Genomic DNA, 12522 nt, shown 5'->3' on the forward strand with positions numbered 1-12522 from the left:
CTTACGAAGAGGTCAGAGACCATCATCCCAGACCTCCGCTCCCTTTCCCAGGCACTTCATGAAGCCAGCAGGTTCCCAGCTGAAACAGGAGCTGTTTCTCTCCCCCCCCCCCCCAAGGACTCCTTTGAAATCAAAACCAAAACCAAATGGAAACGGCCTCCCTTCTCTGCTCTCCCTCTGAGGGGGTTAATGTTTCAAATCATTTCCTGTCCATTACAAAGGGAGGTGCCCGGGATTATAATGTCAAATTCGAATTAACTCTCAATTTTGAGGGTTTGCATCTGGGGCAAACTGGGGGGGGGGAGGAGGAGGATGTGCCCAGGACAGAGTGGGAGGGGGACATCTCAGCTGAAAGGTTTGGGCAACGAGAAAGAGAGAGTGTCCGTTCTGTGGGGGGGGGGGGGGGGGGAGGTTGCTTGTTGTATTCCCCAAGGAGTTCCCTGTTCAGATTCCCTCCACGTACAAATGCCTGAAAACTATTCACTGAAACGGATAGGCAGGTGAGCGCCGGATTCGAGTCCAGGAGCTCCTTTGAGACCAACAGGATTTTTCAAGAGAGACAAAACTCCCTTTATTAGACAGCAGGGCAGACAGCTGAAGCCAAGTATGTTGAGTACCTTGCATGATGGGTACGATTGCCAGTCTCCAGGTGGGTCCTGGAGATCTCCTCCTATCAAAGGGATCAGTTTCCCTGAAAAAAATGGCAGCTCTGAAGGGGAGAACCTCGCTGGTGGACCTCCTGATGGCATCTGGGTGTTTTGGCCAAGTGTGACACAGAGTGTTGGACTGGAGGGACCATTGTCCTGATCCAACAGGGCTTCTCTTATGTTCTTATGTGACACAGAGTGTTGGACTGGATGGGCCACTGGCCTGATCCAACAGGGCTTCTCTTATGTTCTTCTGTGACACAGAGTGTTGGACTGGAGGGGCCATTGGCCTGATCCAACAGGGCTTCTCTTATGTTCTTATGTGACACAGAGTGTTGGACTGGATGGGCCACTGGCCTGATCCAACAGGGCTTCTCTTATGTTCTTATGTGACACAGAGTGTTGGACTGGAGGGGCCACTGGCCTGATCCAACAGGGCTTTTCTTATGTTCTTATGTGACAGAGAGTGTTGGACTGGAGGGGTCACTGGCCTGATCCAACAGGGCTTCTCTTATGTTCTTATGTGACACAGAGTGTTGGACTGGAGGGACCATTGTCCTGATCCAACAGGGCTTCTCTTATGTTCTTATGTGACACAGAGTGTTGGACTGGATGGGCCACTGGCCTGATCCAACAGGGCTTCTCTTATGTACTTATGTCTGGGGCGGCGATGCTCTTTATTCTTAGTGCTTAGGGGCAAGAGTGGGGCACTGATGTGCTGTCTTCTTGGTGCTTGGGGGGCCCACAATGGGGGAGGGCTTTCTCTCCAAGGGAGGAGCCTCAGCCAATGGAGAAAATAGAGGTTTTGCTCTGTAGCTCCTGTGCAATTGAGCAAGCCTGGCAAAGCAAGCTGTGATACAGAAGGAAGCAAGAGAGAGGGAGAAGGAAGCAGATGACAGCCAGTTGCTCGGGGGCCTGAAAGAAGCCCTCCGGGGATCTGATTTGGTCCCCGGGCTGCATGCTTGACACCCCTGTTCTAGAGGTTTTGTGAAGTGACCAGTGTCCCCTGGACATGGACTCAGTATCCTCTGCTGGAGTCACCTTTTTGGGGTTTGCAGAAAGGATGGTGTCCAGATGTCAAGGTACTGTCTTTTCCATGGAAGAGTCCTGGGAGAGCAGGTTGTGATACCCACAAATCTGAAGCATGACTCTTTCACAAATGCTTCCTCTTCCTTCAGAAAATTTCCCTGTCAGGGGCCTCTACTATAGATGTTCTGGGCTCTCCATGGTGACAGTCGCCGGTACCCAACCTTTGCTTGCTGCCACCTGGAATGCATCACCAGCTCGACATGGTGACAGGGGCTTGGTTTCTCCATCACAGAGTTTCTGTCATTGTTGGAGGTGGCACAGGCATGCATGTACTCAATGGGGAAGTGCTAGGGCAGGGGTGTCAAACACGTCACCCAGGGGCTGGATCAGGCCCCCAGAGGGCTGCTATCAGGCCCCCGAGCAACTGGCTGTCATCTGCTTCCTTCTCCCTCTCTCTTGCTTCCTTCTGCATAAGAGTTTGCTTTGCCAGGCTTGCTCAATCTCACAGGAGCTAGAGAGCAAAGCCTCTATTTTCTCCATTGGCTGAGGCTCCTCCCTTGGGGAAGAAGGGAGGGCAGAGCTCACTTTGCCAGGCTCTCTCAATCGCACCGCAGAGCTATTGAGCCAAGCCTCTCTTCCTTCTATTGGCTGAGGCTCCTCCCCATCCTAATCTCCAGGAGAACGAAAGAAAAAGCCAAGATCCAGAGCTTCCTTTGCTCAGTTCCCTGCATTGCATGGGAGAGATACAAAGAAAGCACCTTTAAGACTGAGTGCTAATATTTTAATAATGTTTTATTTTAATTTTTTTTTTACAAAAATCTTTAATTGTGTTTGTCTCTGCCCTTTATAAAGTTTATATCTTTGCTGCCTGGCCCAGCCCAACGAGGTCTCATTTCCGTCAGATGTGGCCCTCATAACAAACGAGTTTGACACCCCATTGCTAAGGACAATGCTGCTGAGGTAGCAGACAATGCACCATGCAAAAGTCATTCCATTAACAACTGGGCAGGAGAGAAGGGAAGGCCGGTAACAGGAGGATTCCAGAGGTGGAGCAAGGCCAAACAGGAATCAGTGCCATCTTGGAATTCCTTCAGTAGCGTGCATTTAGCAGTTGAACCATGCGCCCGGCTGATCCATTGGACTGAGGATAATGAGGCCTGGAGTGCATCAAGATGATACCGATTCCTTGGCAAAAGGCTGCATGACTCCACTTGCAAAAAGAACGGCGTCAGAGGCCATTTCCCTGGGAATGCCATAGAATCATAGAGTAGGAAGGGATTTCCAGGGTCATCTAGTCCAACCCCCTGCACAATGCAGGAAACTCACAAACACCTCCCTTTAAATTCATAGCATCTTCATTGCTGTCAGGTGGCCATCTAGCCTCTGTTTAAAAACCTCCAAGGAAGGAGAGCCCACCACCTCCCGAGGAGGAAGCCTGTTAGAATCATAGAAGAGTTGGAAGGGATCCCCAGGGTCATCTAGTCCAACCTCCTGCACAATGCAGGACACTCACAAACACCTCCCCCTAAATTCATTGCTGTCAGGTGGCCATCTAGCCTCTGTTTAAAAACCTCCAAGGAAGGAGAGCCCACCACCTCCCGAGGAGGAAGCCTGTTCCACTGAGGAACGGCTCTAACTCATAGAATCATCATAGAATCGTCGCCCTCCTCTGGACCCGTTCCAGCTCATCTAGATCCTTCTTAAAATGTGGTGCCCAAAACTGAACACCATACTCCAGGTGAGGTCTTCCCAGAACAGGGTAAAGAGATACCATCACATCACGTGATCTGGGGAAAGAAAGACTTCAGCTTGAAAACAACAGCAGAGGCTGTTCTGTCTGGAAGCAGGGTACTTAGAATAATAATTGGTTACTAAGAGACTGGAGTGGCCTTGAACTTCGAAAAATGTCAGCTGCCACCTTGAATTGAGGGAGACCAGGGTTTGCATGTGGTAGCGTGGAGTCTCTGAAACTGGCAGGTTGCAAAGACGGATGTTGTGAGCAGCTGGCAACTCATGGTACAGTATCGGCATTGAGGTGTCTGTTGTGGGGGAGGAAGATAAAGGAGATTGTGAGCCGCTCTGAGACTCTTCGGAGTGGAGGGTGGGATATAAATCCAATATCTTCATCTACCTCACAGGGTGTCTGTTGTGGGGGAGGAAGGGAAAGGAGATTGTGAGCCGCTCTGAGACTCTTTGGAGTGGAGGGCGGGATATAAATCCAATATCTTCATCTACCTCACAGGGTGTCTGTTGTGGGGGAGGAAGGGAAAGGAGATTGTGAGCTGCTCTGAGACTCTTCGGAGTGCAGGGCGGGATATAAATCCAATATCTTCTTCTTCTTCTAGGGTTGTGCATGAGTTAAGGTTTGAGCTGAGCCAATATCAACTCCATTTGCGAGGCTGAGATCAGCATGTTCTAACAGCTTCTCCTTTCGCTTATGATCAGTAATGCTAAAGACAGTTTTGTCTCTAATCATAACGGCCTCCGCAGCTCCAGATGCAAAACCTTGAGCTTTGCACCTCAGCTGTGTGACAAAACTACTAATACCTGAGGCTTCATTGAACCTGAGCTGCCAAAACTAGTGAAATTCAAAAACAGGACTTTTCTGGCCTCGCAATCATTTTTAAAGGCTGTTAGGAGTTCTTCCGGAGTTTTCCTGCCTTGATCTGCAAATGCATTCTGCATATTATTGTATGTTTCTAAGCTGTCATCACTAATGCAGTGCAGTAGGACGGCAATCTTATACCCTTCTGGCTTATTGATTGCGTGGTATACTGGGAGATAAGGACGAAACTTTAGTTCCCATCTCCTCCAGTTCTCCCCCAAATTGCCAATCAAGATGGAGGCTAGAAAGACAGCACCTGACAGATTGGAACAGAAACCACAGGCCCTGGGAAAGTTGTGTCAGGCTTGATGAAAGAACAGAACCACTTCTGACACCATATGGTGCTTGGCTCCTCCATAAAGCATGCTCACTGTGGAGGAGGGTCAATTGTTTGCCTTAAGGCGAGAGAGACATCTTCAAGAACATAAGAGAAGCCATTTTGGATCAGGCCAATGACCCATCCAGTCCAACACTCTGTGTCACATAAGATCAGAAGAGAAGCCATGTTGGATCAGGCCAACACTCTGTATCGCATAAGAACATAAGAGAAGCCCTGTTGGATCAGGGCAGTGGCCCATCCAGTCCACCACTCTGTGTCAGATAAGAACATAAGAGAAGCCATGTTGGATCAGGCCAATGGCCCATCCAGTCCAACACTCTGTGTCACAGAAGAACATAAGAGAAGCCATGTTGGATCAGGCCAATGGCCCATCCAGTCCAACACTCTGTGTCACATAAGAACATAAGAGAAGCCATGTTGGATCAGGCCAATGGCCCATCCAGTCCAACACTCTGTGTCACACAGTGGCCAAAAAATCCCAAGTGCCATCAGGAGGTCCACCAGTGGCGCTAGAAGCCCTCTCACTGTGCCCCCCCAAGCACCAAGAATACAGAGCATCACTGCCCCAGACATCACTGCCCCAGACAATACACTGTGGCTAATAGCCACTGATGGACCTCTGCTCCATATGCTTATCCATCTCCCTCTTGAAGCTGTCTATGCTTGTAGCTGCCACCACCTCCTGTGGCAGGGAATTCCACATGTTAATCACCCTTTGGGTGAAGAAGGACTTCTTTTTATCCATTCTAACCCGACTGCTCAGCAATTTCATTGAAAGCCCACGAGTTCTTGTATTGTGAGAAAGGGAGAAAAGTCCTTCTTTCTCTGCCTTCTCTGTCCCATGCATAATCTTGTAAACCTGTATCATGTCAGCAGTCAACGTTTCTCCAAGCTAAAGAGCCCCAAGCGTTTTAACCTTTCTTCATAGGGAAAGTGTTCCAAACCTTTAATTATTCTGCACTTTTCCAAATGCTATGATACCTTTTTTGTAGTGTGGTGACCAGAATTGTACACAGTACTCCAAATGAGGCCGCGCCATCGATTTATACAGGGGCATGATGATACTGGCTGATTTGTTTTCAGTTCCCTTCCTAATAATTCCCAGCATGGCGTTGGCCTTTTTTATTGCAATTGCATTAAAGAACCTTCTTTAATGTACAGAACAGCACAGTAGGGAACAACTGAGACTTAACAGCTGGAGTCCTAACTACAAACAACCAGGTCTCACAGGAGGGGCGCTCTAGAACCTCTAAATTTTACAGTGCTCTTTCTTTCTTAACTCCCCTGCGAGCATTTTGCTGAACTCGTAAGATCTGACAAACTTTCTAATCTTTTCCCCCACAAAAAATGGGAAAATAACCCAAACGTATCAAGCAGACTGATGGAAATCTTCCATTATGCCACTGTGGCCACATAAGAAAAAGTTATTTAAAAAGCATGATGGGAGTAAGGTTTTGTTATGACCAGGCCTTTTTTTTTTGTAGAAAAAGCCCAGCAGGGACTCATTTGCATATTAGGCCGCAGCCCCATGGTGCAGAGTGGCACAGCAGCAGTACTGCGGTACTGTGGTCTGAACTCTCTGCTCACGACCTGAGTTCGATTCCGGCGGAAGCTGGTTCAGGTAGCCAGCTTGAGGTTGACTCAGCCTTCCATCCTTCCGAGGTGAGTAAAATGAGTCCCTAGCTTGCTGGGGCGAAAGTGTAGATGACTGGGGAAGGAAATGGCAAACCACCTCGTAAAAAGTCTGCCGTGAAAACATTATGAAAGCAACGTCACCCCAGAGTCGGAAATGACTGGTGCTTACACAGGGGACCTTTCCTTTCCCTTATACCAAGCCAGCCAGAACTGCATTCCTGTGTGTTCCTGCTAAAACAAACAACCAAAGAAAAACCCTGGTTATGGCAATTATAATTTATAAATTCATAGAATCATAGAGTTGGAAGGGACCTCCAGGGTCATCTAGTCCAACCTCCTGCACAAGATCTTGCCTCACTAACCTGTTACATTTCTTTGAGGGGGTGAACAAACATGTGGACAAAGGAGACCCAATAGATGTTGTTTACCTTGACTTCCAGAAAGCTTTTGATAAAGTTCCTCATCAAAGGCTCCTTAGAAAGCTTGAGAGTCACGGAGTAAAAGGACAGGTCCTCTTGTGGATCAAAAACTGGCTGAGTAATAGGAAGCAGAGAGGGAGTATAAATGGGCAGTCTTCCCAGTGGAGGACGGTAAGCAGTGGGGTGCCGCAGGGCTCGGTACTGGGTCCCATGCTCTTTAACTTGTTCATAAATGATTTAGAGTTGGGAGTGAGCAGTGAAGTGGCCAAGTTTGCGGATGACACTAAATTGTTCAGGGTGGAGAGAACCAGAGAGGATTGTGACGAACTCCAAAGGGATCTGTTGAGGCTGGGTGAGTGGGCGTCAATGTGGCAGATGCGGTTCAATGTGGCCAAGTGCAAAGTAATGCACATTGGGGCCAAGAATCCCAGCTACAAATACAAGTTGATGGGGTGTGAACTGGCAGAGACGGACCAAGAGAGAGATCTTGGGGTCGTGGTAGATAACTCACTGAAAATGTCAAGACAGTGTGCATTTGCAATAAAAAAGGCCAACACCATGCTGGGAATTATTAGGAAGGGAATTGAAAACAAATCAGCCAGTATCATAATGCCCCTGTATAAATCGATGGTGCGGTCTCATTTGGAGTACTGTGTGCAGTTCTGGTCGCCGCACCTCAAAAAGGATATTATAGCATTGGAGAAAGTCCAGAGAAGGGCAACTAGAATGATTAAAGGGCTGGAGCACTTTCCCTATGAAGAAAGGTTGAAACGCTTGGGACTCTTTAGCTTGGAGAAACGTCGACTGCGGGGTGACATGATAGAGGTTTACAAGATAATGCATGGGATGGAGAAAGTAGAGAAAGAAGTACTTTTCTCCCTTTCTCACAATACAAGAACTCGTGGGCATTCGATGAAATTGCTGAGCAGACAGGTTAAAACGGATAAAAGGAAGTACTTCTTCACCCAAAGGGTGATTAACACGTGGAATTCACTGCCACAGGAGGTGGTGGTGGCCACAAGTATAGCCACCTTCAAGAAGGGTTTAGATAAAAATATGGAGCACAGGTCCATCAGTGGCTATTAGCCACAGTGTATGTGTGTATATAAAATTTTTTGCCACTGTGTGACACAGAGTGTTGGACTTGATGGGCCGTTGGCCTGATCCAACATGGCTTCTCTTATGTTCTTACTATGCAGGAAACTCACAAACACCTCCCCCTAAATTCACAGGATCCTCATTGCTGTCAGATGGCCATCTAGCCTCTGTTGAAAAACCTCTAGGGAAGGAGAGCCCACCACCTCCCAAGGAAGCCTGTTCCACTGCGGAACCGCTCTAACAGTCAGGAAGTTCTTCCTAATGTTGAGTCAAAAACTCTTTTGATTTAATTTCGATCCATTGTTTCTGGTCCTACATTCTGAGGCCACAGAAAACAATTCCACATCCTCCTCTAGATGACAGCCCTTCAAGTCCTTGAAGATGGTGATCATATCACATCTCAGCTGTCTCCTCTCCAGGCTAAACATCTTCAACTCCTTCAGCCTATCTTCACAGGACTTGGTCTCCAGACCCCTCACCATCTTTGTCACCCTCCTCTAGATCCGTTCCAGCTTGTCTAGATCCTTCTTAAAATGTGGTACCCAAAACTGAACACAATGCTCCAGGCGAGGTCTTACCAGAGCAGTGTATAGAAAAAGATAGAGGTCTTCAAGCTGAGGCTGGTCGTTGGCTCTGGTACGGATGCTGTAGCCTTGGATTTCTAGCACTGTGCGGACAGATTAAACTAGATGGCCCTCAAGGACCCTTCTGCTCTAGGACCCTAGAACTCGATGACTCCAGCCATGGAGAGCCCTCTTGATCAAGCCCAACACTTTGAATTCTTCGTGGAAGATAATAAGAAGCGCATTTAGGTGTCAAGGTCCGTCATTTATCATCTACAGAACAGGAGACAATGGGAGCAAAAGCCGGTCTGAAGGGCTGTGGGCATAGGGTTGCCAAGTCCAATTCGAGAAATATCTGGGTACTTTGGGGGTGGAGCCAGGAGACTTTGGGGGTGGAGCCAGGAGACATTAGGGGTGGAGCCAAGATCAAGGCTGTGACAAGCATAATTGAACTCCAAAGGGAGTTCTGGCCATAACATTTAAAGGGACGGCACACCTTTTCAATTCCTTCCTTCCATAGGAAATAATGAAGGATAGGGGCACCTTCTTTTGGGGCTCATAGAATTGGACCCCCTGGTCCAATCTTTTTTAAACCTGGGGGGTATTTGGAGGAGCGACACTGGATGCTATACTGAAAATTTGTTGCCTCTACCTCAACAAACAGGGCCCACAGAGAGGGGAGAGGCACTCGATGCTATACTGAAAAATTGGTGCCTCTACCCCAAAAAACAGCCCCCCCAGAGCCCCAGATACCCGCGGATCAATTCTCCATGATTTTCTATGGGAAAAAATCTCCATAGGGAATAACAGAGTTCCCAGCAGACATTTCCCTCCCCTCCCCCCGTTTTCTGACGACCCTGAAGTGGGGGGAGGGCCTCCAAACCGGGGGATCCCCTGCCCCCACCTGGGGATTGGCAACCCTATGTGGGCATAAGCAAGTGGGTCACCTTTAGCCAGAAGCTGTGGGGAGGCCACAACCTGCACCAGAGATGTTCCACTTCCTGATGTCAAGAGGGCTCTTAGGCACGACAGCATGCTCCCTGGCTTAGCCTTTCCTACTTCTGGGGAGAGTTGGGTGGATTAATTAGCAAATGTCTGAGAAGAGCTTTGGGGATGGCAAGCGCTAAGTGGCATTAATCAGCGGCAGAGCCTACGGAAGGAAATGTTCCTGAAATAACATGAAGGGATAAATCACACCAAGTTGTGTGATGTGACATGGTGGTGGGGGGGGAGAAAGTGTGGAAATCGAGGTTGTGCCAGGCCTTGGCAAGGGGGCGGGGTGGCACCATGAGCCAGGGAGTGAGCAGGAAATCCCAAGTTCAGCCTGTGAATTTAGGGGGAGGTGTTTGTGAGTTTGCTGCATTGTGCAGGGGGTGGATTAGATGGCCCTGGAGGGCCCTTCCAACTCTATGATTCTATTAGGAAGAACTTCCTGACCGTTAGAGCAGTTCCTCAGTGGAACAGGCTTCCTCGGGAGGTGGTGGGCTCTCCTTCCTTGGAGGTTTTTCAACAGAGGCTAGATGGCCATCTGACAGCAATGAGGATCCTGTAAATTTAGGGGGAGGTGTTTGTGAGTTTGCTGCATTGTGCAGGGGGTGGATTAGATGGCCCTGGAGGGCCCTTCCAACTCTATGATTCTATTAGGAAGAACTTCCTGACCGTTAGAGCAGTTCCTCAGTGGAACAGGCTTCCTCGGGAGGTGGTGGGCTCTCCTTCCTTGGAGGTTTTTCAACAGAGGCTAGATGGCCATCTGACAGCAATGAGGATCCTGTAAATTTAGGGGGAGGTGTTTGTGAGTTTCCTGCATCGTGTGGGGGTTGGACTAGATGACCCTGAAGGTCCCTTCCAACTCTTCTATGATTCTAACAGGCTTTCCTCCTTGGGAGGCGGTGGGCTCTCCTTCCTTAGAGGTTTTTAAGCAGAGGCTAGATGGCCATCTGACAGCAATGAGGATCCTGTGAATTTAGAGGGAGGTGTTTGTGAGTTTCCTGCATTGTGCGGGGGGTTGGACTAGATGACCCTGGAGGTCCCTTCCGACTCTTCTGATTCTAGGATCACCTCCTGCCTGGTCCTTCCAACGAGAGATCCTGGGGACTGTGCCTGGCACCTTCTATATGCAAAGTAGATGCTCCACCATTGAGACATAGCTTGTCTCTTCCAAGGGCTAACTGGGGCCAACTCTACTTAGCTTCCTTTTTAGTTGGAGATGCCGGGGATTGAACCTGGGACCTTCTGCTTGCCAAGCAGATGCTCTACCACTGAGCCACAGCCCCATTCATGGCTCTCCAGGGTCTCAAGCTGAGGTTTTTCATGCCTACTTGCCTGGACCCTTTTGAGTTGGAGATGCTGGGGATTGAACCTGAGACCTTCTGCTTACCAAGCAGATGCTCTACCACTGAGCCACCATCCCTTGGTCCACTGAAGTCTGTCTTTTCTACTCAGCCCAGCAGCCTCTCTCCAGGGTCTCAGGCACCAGTCTTTCACATCATCTACTTCCTGATCCTTTTAACTGTAGATGCTGGGAATTGAACCTGGGACCTTCTGCATGACAGGCAGATGCTCTGCCACTGAGCCACTGCCACACTTCTCCTTCCGACGGCCACCCGAATTACTTTTATAAATGCAGGTTTTGCTTCTGCAACATACTTCCTGTGAGATTTATTTACTGCATTCGATATCGCACTTCCATGACTGGGCAAATTCCATCATATTAACCAGTCTTTTAACTGGAGATGCTGAGGATTGAACCCGAGACCTCCTGCGTGCTAAGCGGAGGCTCTCCCACTGACCCACCGACAACTCACCTCTGAATGCCTCCTTGGGAAGCAGAGGGGAGCATGTGCTCAAAGGTGCCCTTTCTATTACTTTGCAAATTGTGGAATGGAACCTGGGCTTTCAAGAGAGACTCTGGATGTGCCCCTCGTCTGAGAGCACATCCCATTACCTTTCCCCGTTTTGCATGTGTGTGTGAAGTCAGCCAGACTCTCAGCTTTGTTCGAGCTGGAAATGAAATCCATTTGGTACGAAAGCATCTCTTATTTTACTAAAGTGCCTGCACTTGTGCTAAACTACCAATTTTTCATAATAATGCAGGAAACATCCCAGCGCAAAGATCAGGAGCACGGGAGAGAATTAAGGTGATCCGGGGAAGATTAAGTGGCTTTCAGTGTCGTTGTTTATATCAAATTTTTAAAAGTAATGTGGATAGATAGAATGAAAAAAAGAAAAGAAAAAAAGCTTGAGATCTTGGAACAAACACAATTACTCACAGCCGCGCATGGAGCAGAGCCGAGAGGATGGGCTTATCACAGGTCTATTTTGAGAACACAAGGGCCTTAAAATCAGGGGAGAAAACGCTCGCCGAACAGTCTAACACGGGCCTGCGTGGAATCTCCCGGAGGAATTCAGTTTCACATTTTGAGTGCTAATCTTGCATGGAAAATCCAACAGCCAAATCTTATTTTGCAGAGTTCTGCTTGCTTGTTAATTCCTTCTGCACAAACTGGCCTTATCTTTAGGTAAATAACAGCCCTGTTACTCCTGTCTGTACAGTCACACTGCACCATGGGCTTTATAGTATTAAGCCTGCTTAACAAAAAGGAGGAGTTTGCTTAGTCATTTGTTGTTGAGTCACACGGTCAATTCTGACTCTTTGCGACCCCCTGGACCAAGTCACGCCAGGCCCTCCTGTCTTCCACCATCCTCCGAAGTCTGCTCAAATTTGTGTTTGTTACATCAGTAACACTGTCCAACCATCTCATCTTTTGCCGTCCCCTTCTTCTTTGGCCTTCTGTCTTTCCTAGCATCAGGGTCTTCTCCAGTGAGTGCTCCCTTCTCATTTGGTGGCCAAAGTCTTTGATCTTCAGCTTCAGCATCTGACCATCCAGGGAACAGTCAGGGTTCATTTTCCTTAGGACTGGCTGATTTGATCTTCTTGCAGTCCAAGGGACTCTCAAGAGTCTTCTCCAGTGAGTGCTCCTTTCTCATTTGGTGGCCAAAGTATTTGAGCTTCAGCTTCAGCATCTGACCTTCCAGGGAACAGTCTGGGTTGGTCTCGCTTTGGACTGACTGATTGGATCTTCTTGCAGTTCAAGGGACTTTCAAGAGTCTTCTCCAGTGAGTGCTCCCTTCTCTGACTTTCCAGGGAACACTCTGGGTTGGTCTCCCTTTGGACTGACTGATTGGA

General features: G+C 48.5%; 1 non-coding gene across 1 annotated transcript; it reads right to left on the reverse strand.

The window, feature by feature from the left end:
- Positions 1-10537: 10537 nt before the first annotated feature.
- Positions 10538-10609, reverse strand: TRNAA-GGC (transfer RNA alanine (anticodon GGC)). The gene has a single exon. It is a non-coding gene; the product is annotated as a tRNA-Ala (tRNA).
- Between the last annotated feature and the right edge of the window lie 1913 nt (positions 10610-12522).

Source organism: Heteronotia binoei, chromosome 4 (genome assembly GCF_032191835.1).
Source record: "Heteronotia binoei isolate CCM8104 ecotype False Entrance Well chromosome 4, APGP_CSIRO_Hbin_v1, whole genome shotgun sequence".
Lineage (NCBI taxonomy): Eukaryota > Metazoa > Chordata > Lepidosauria > Squamata > Gekkonidae > Heteronotia > Heteronotia binoei.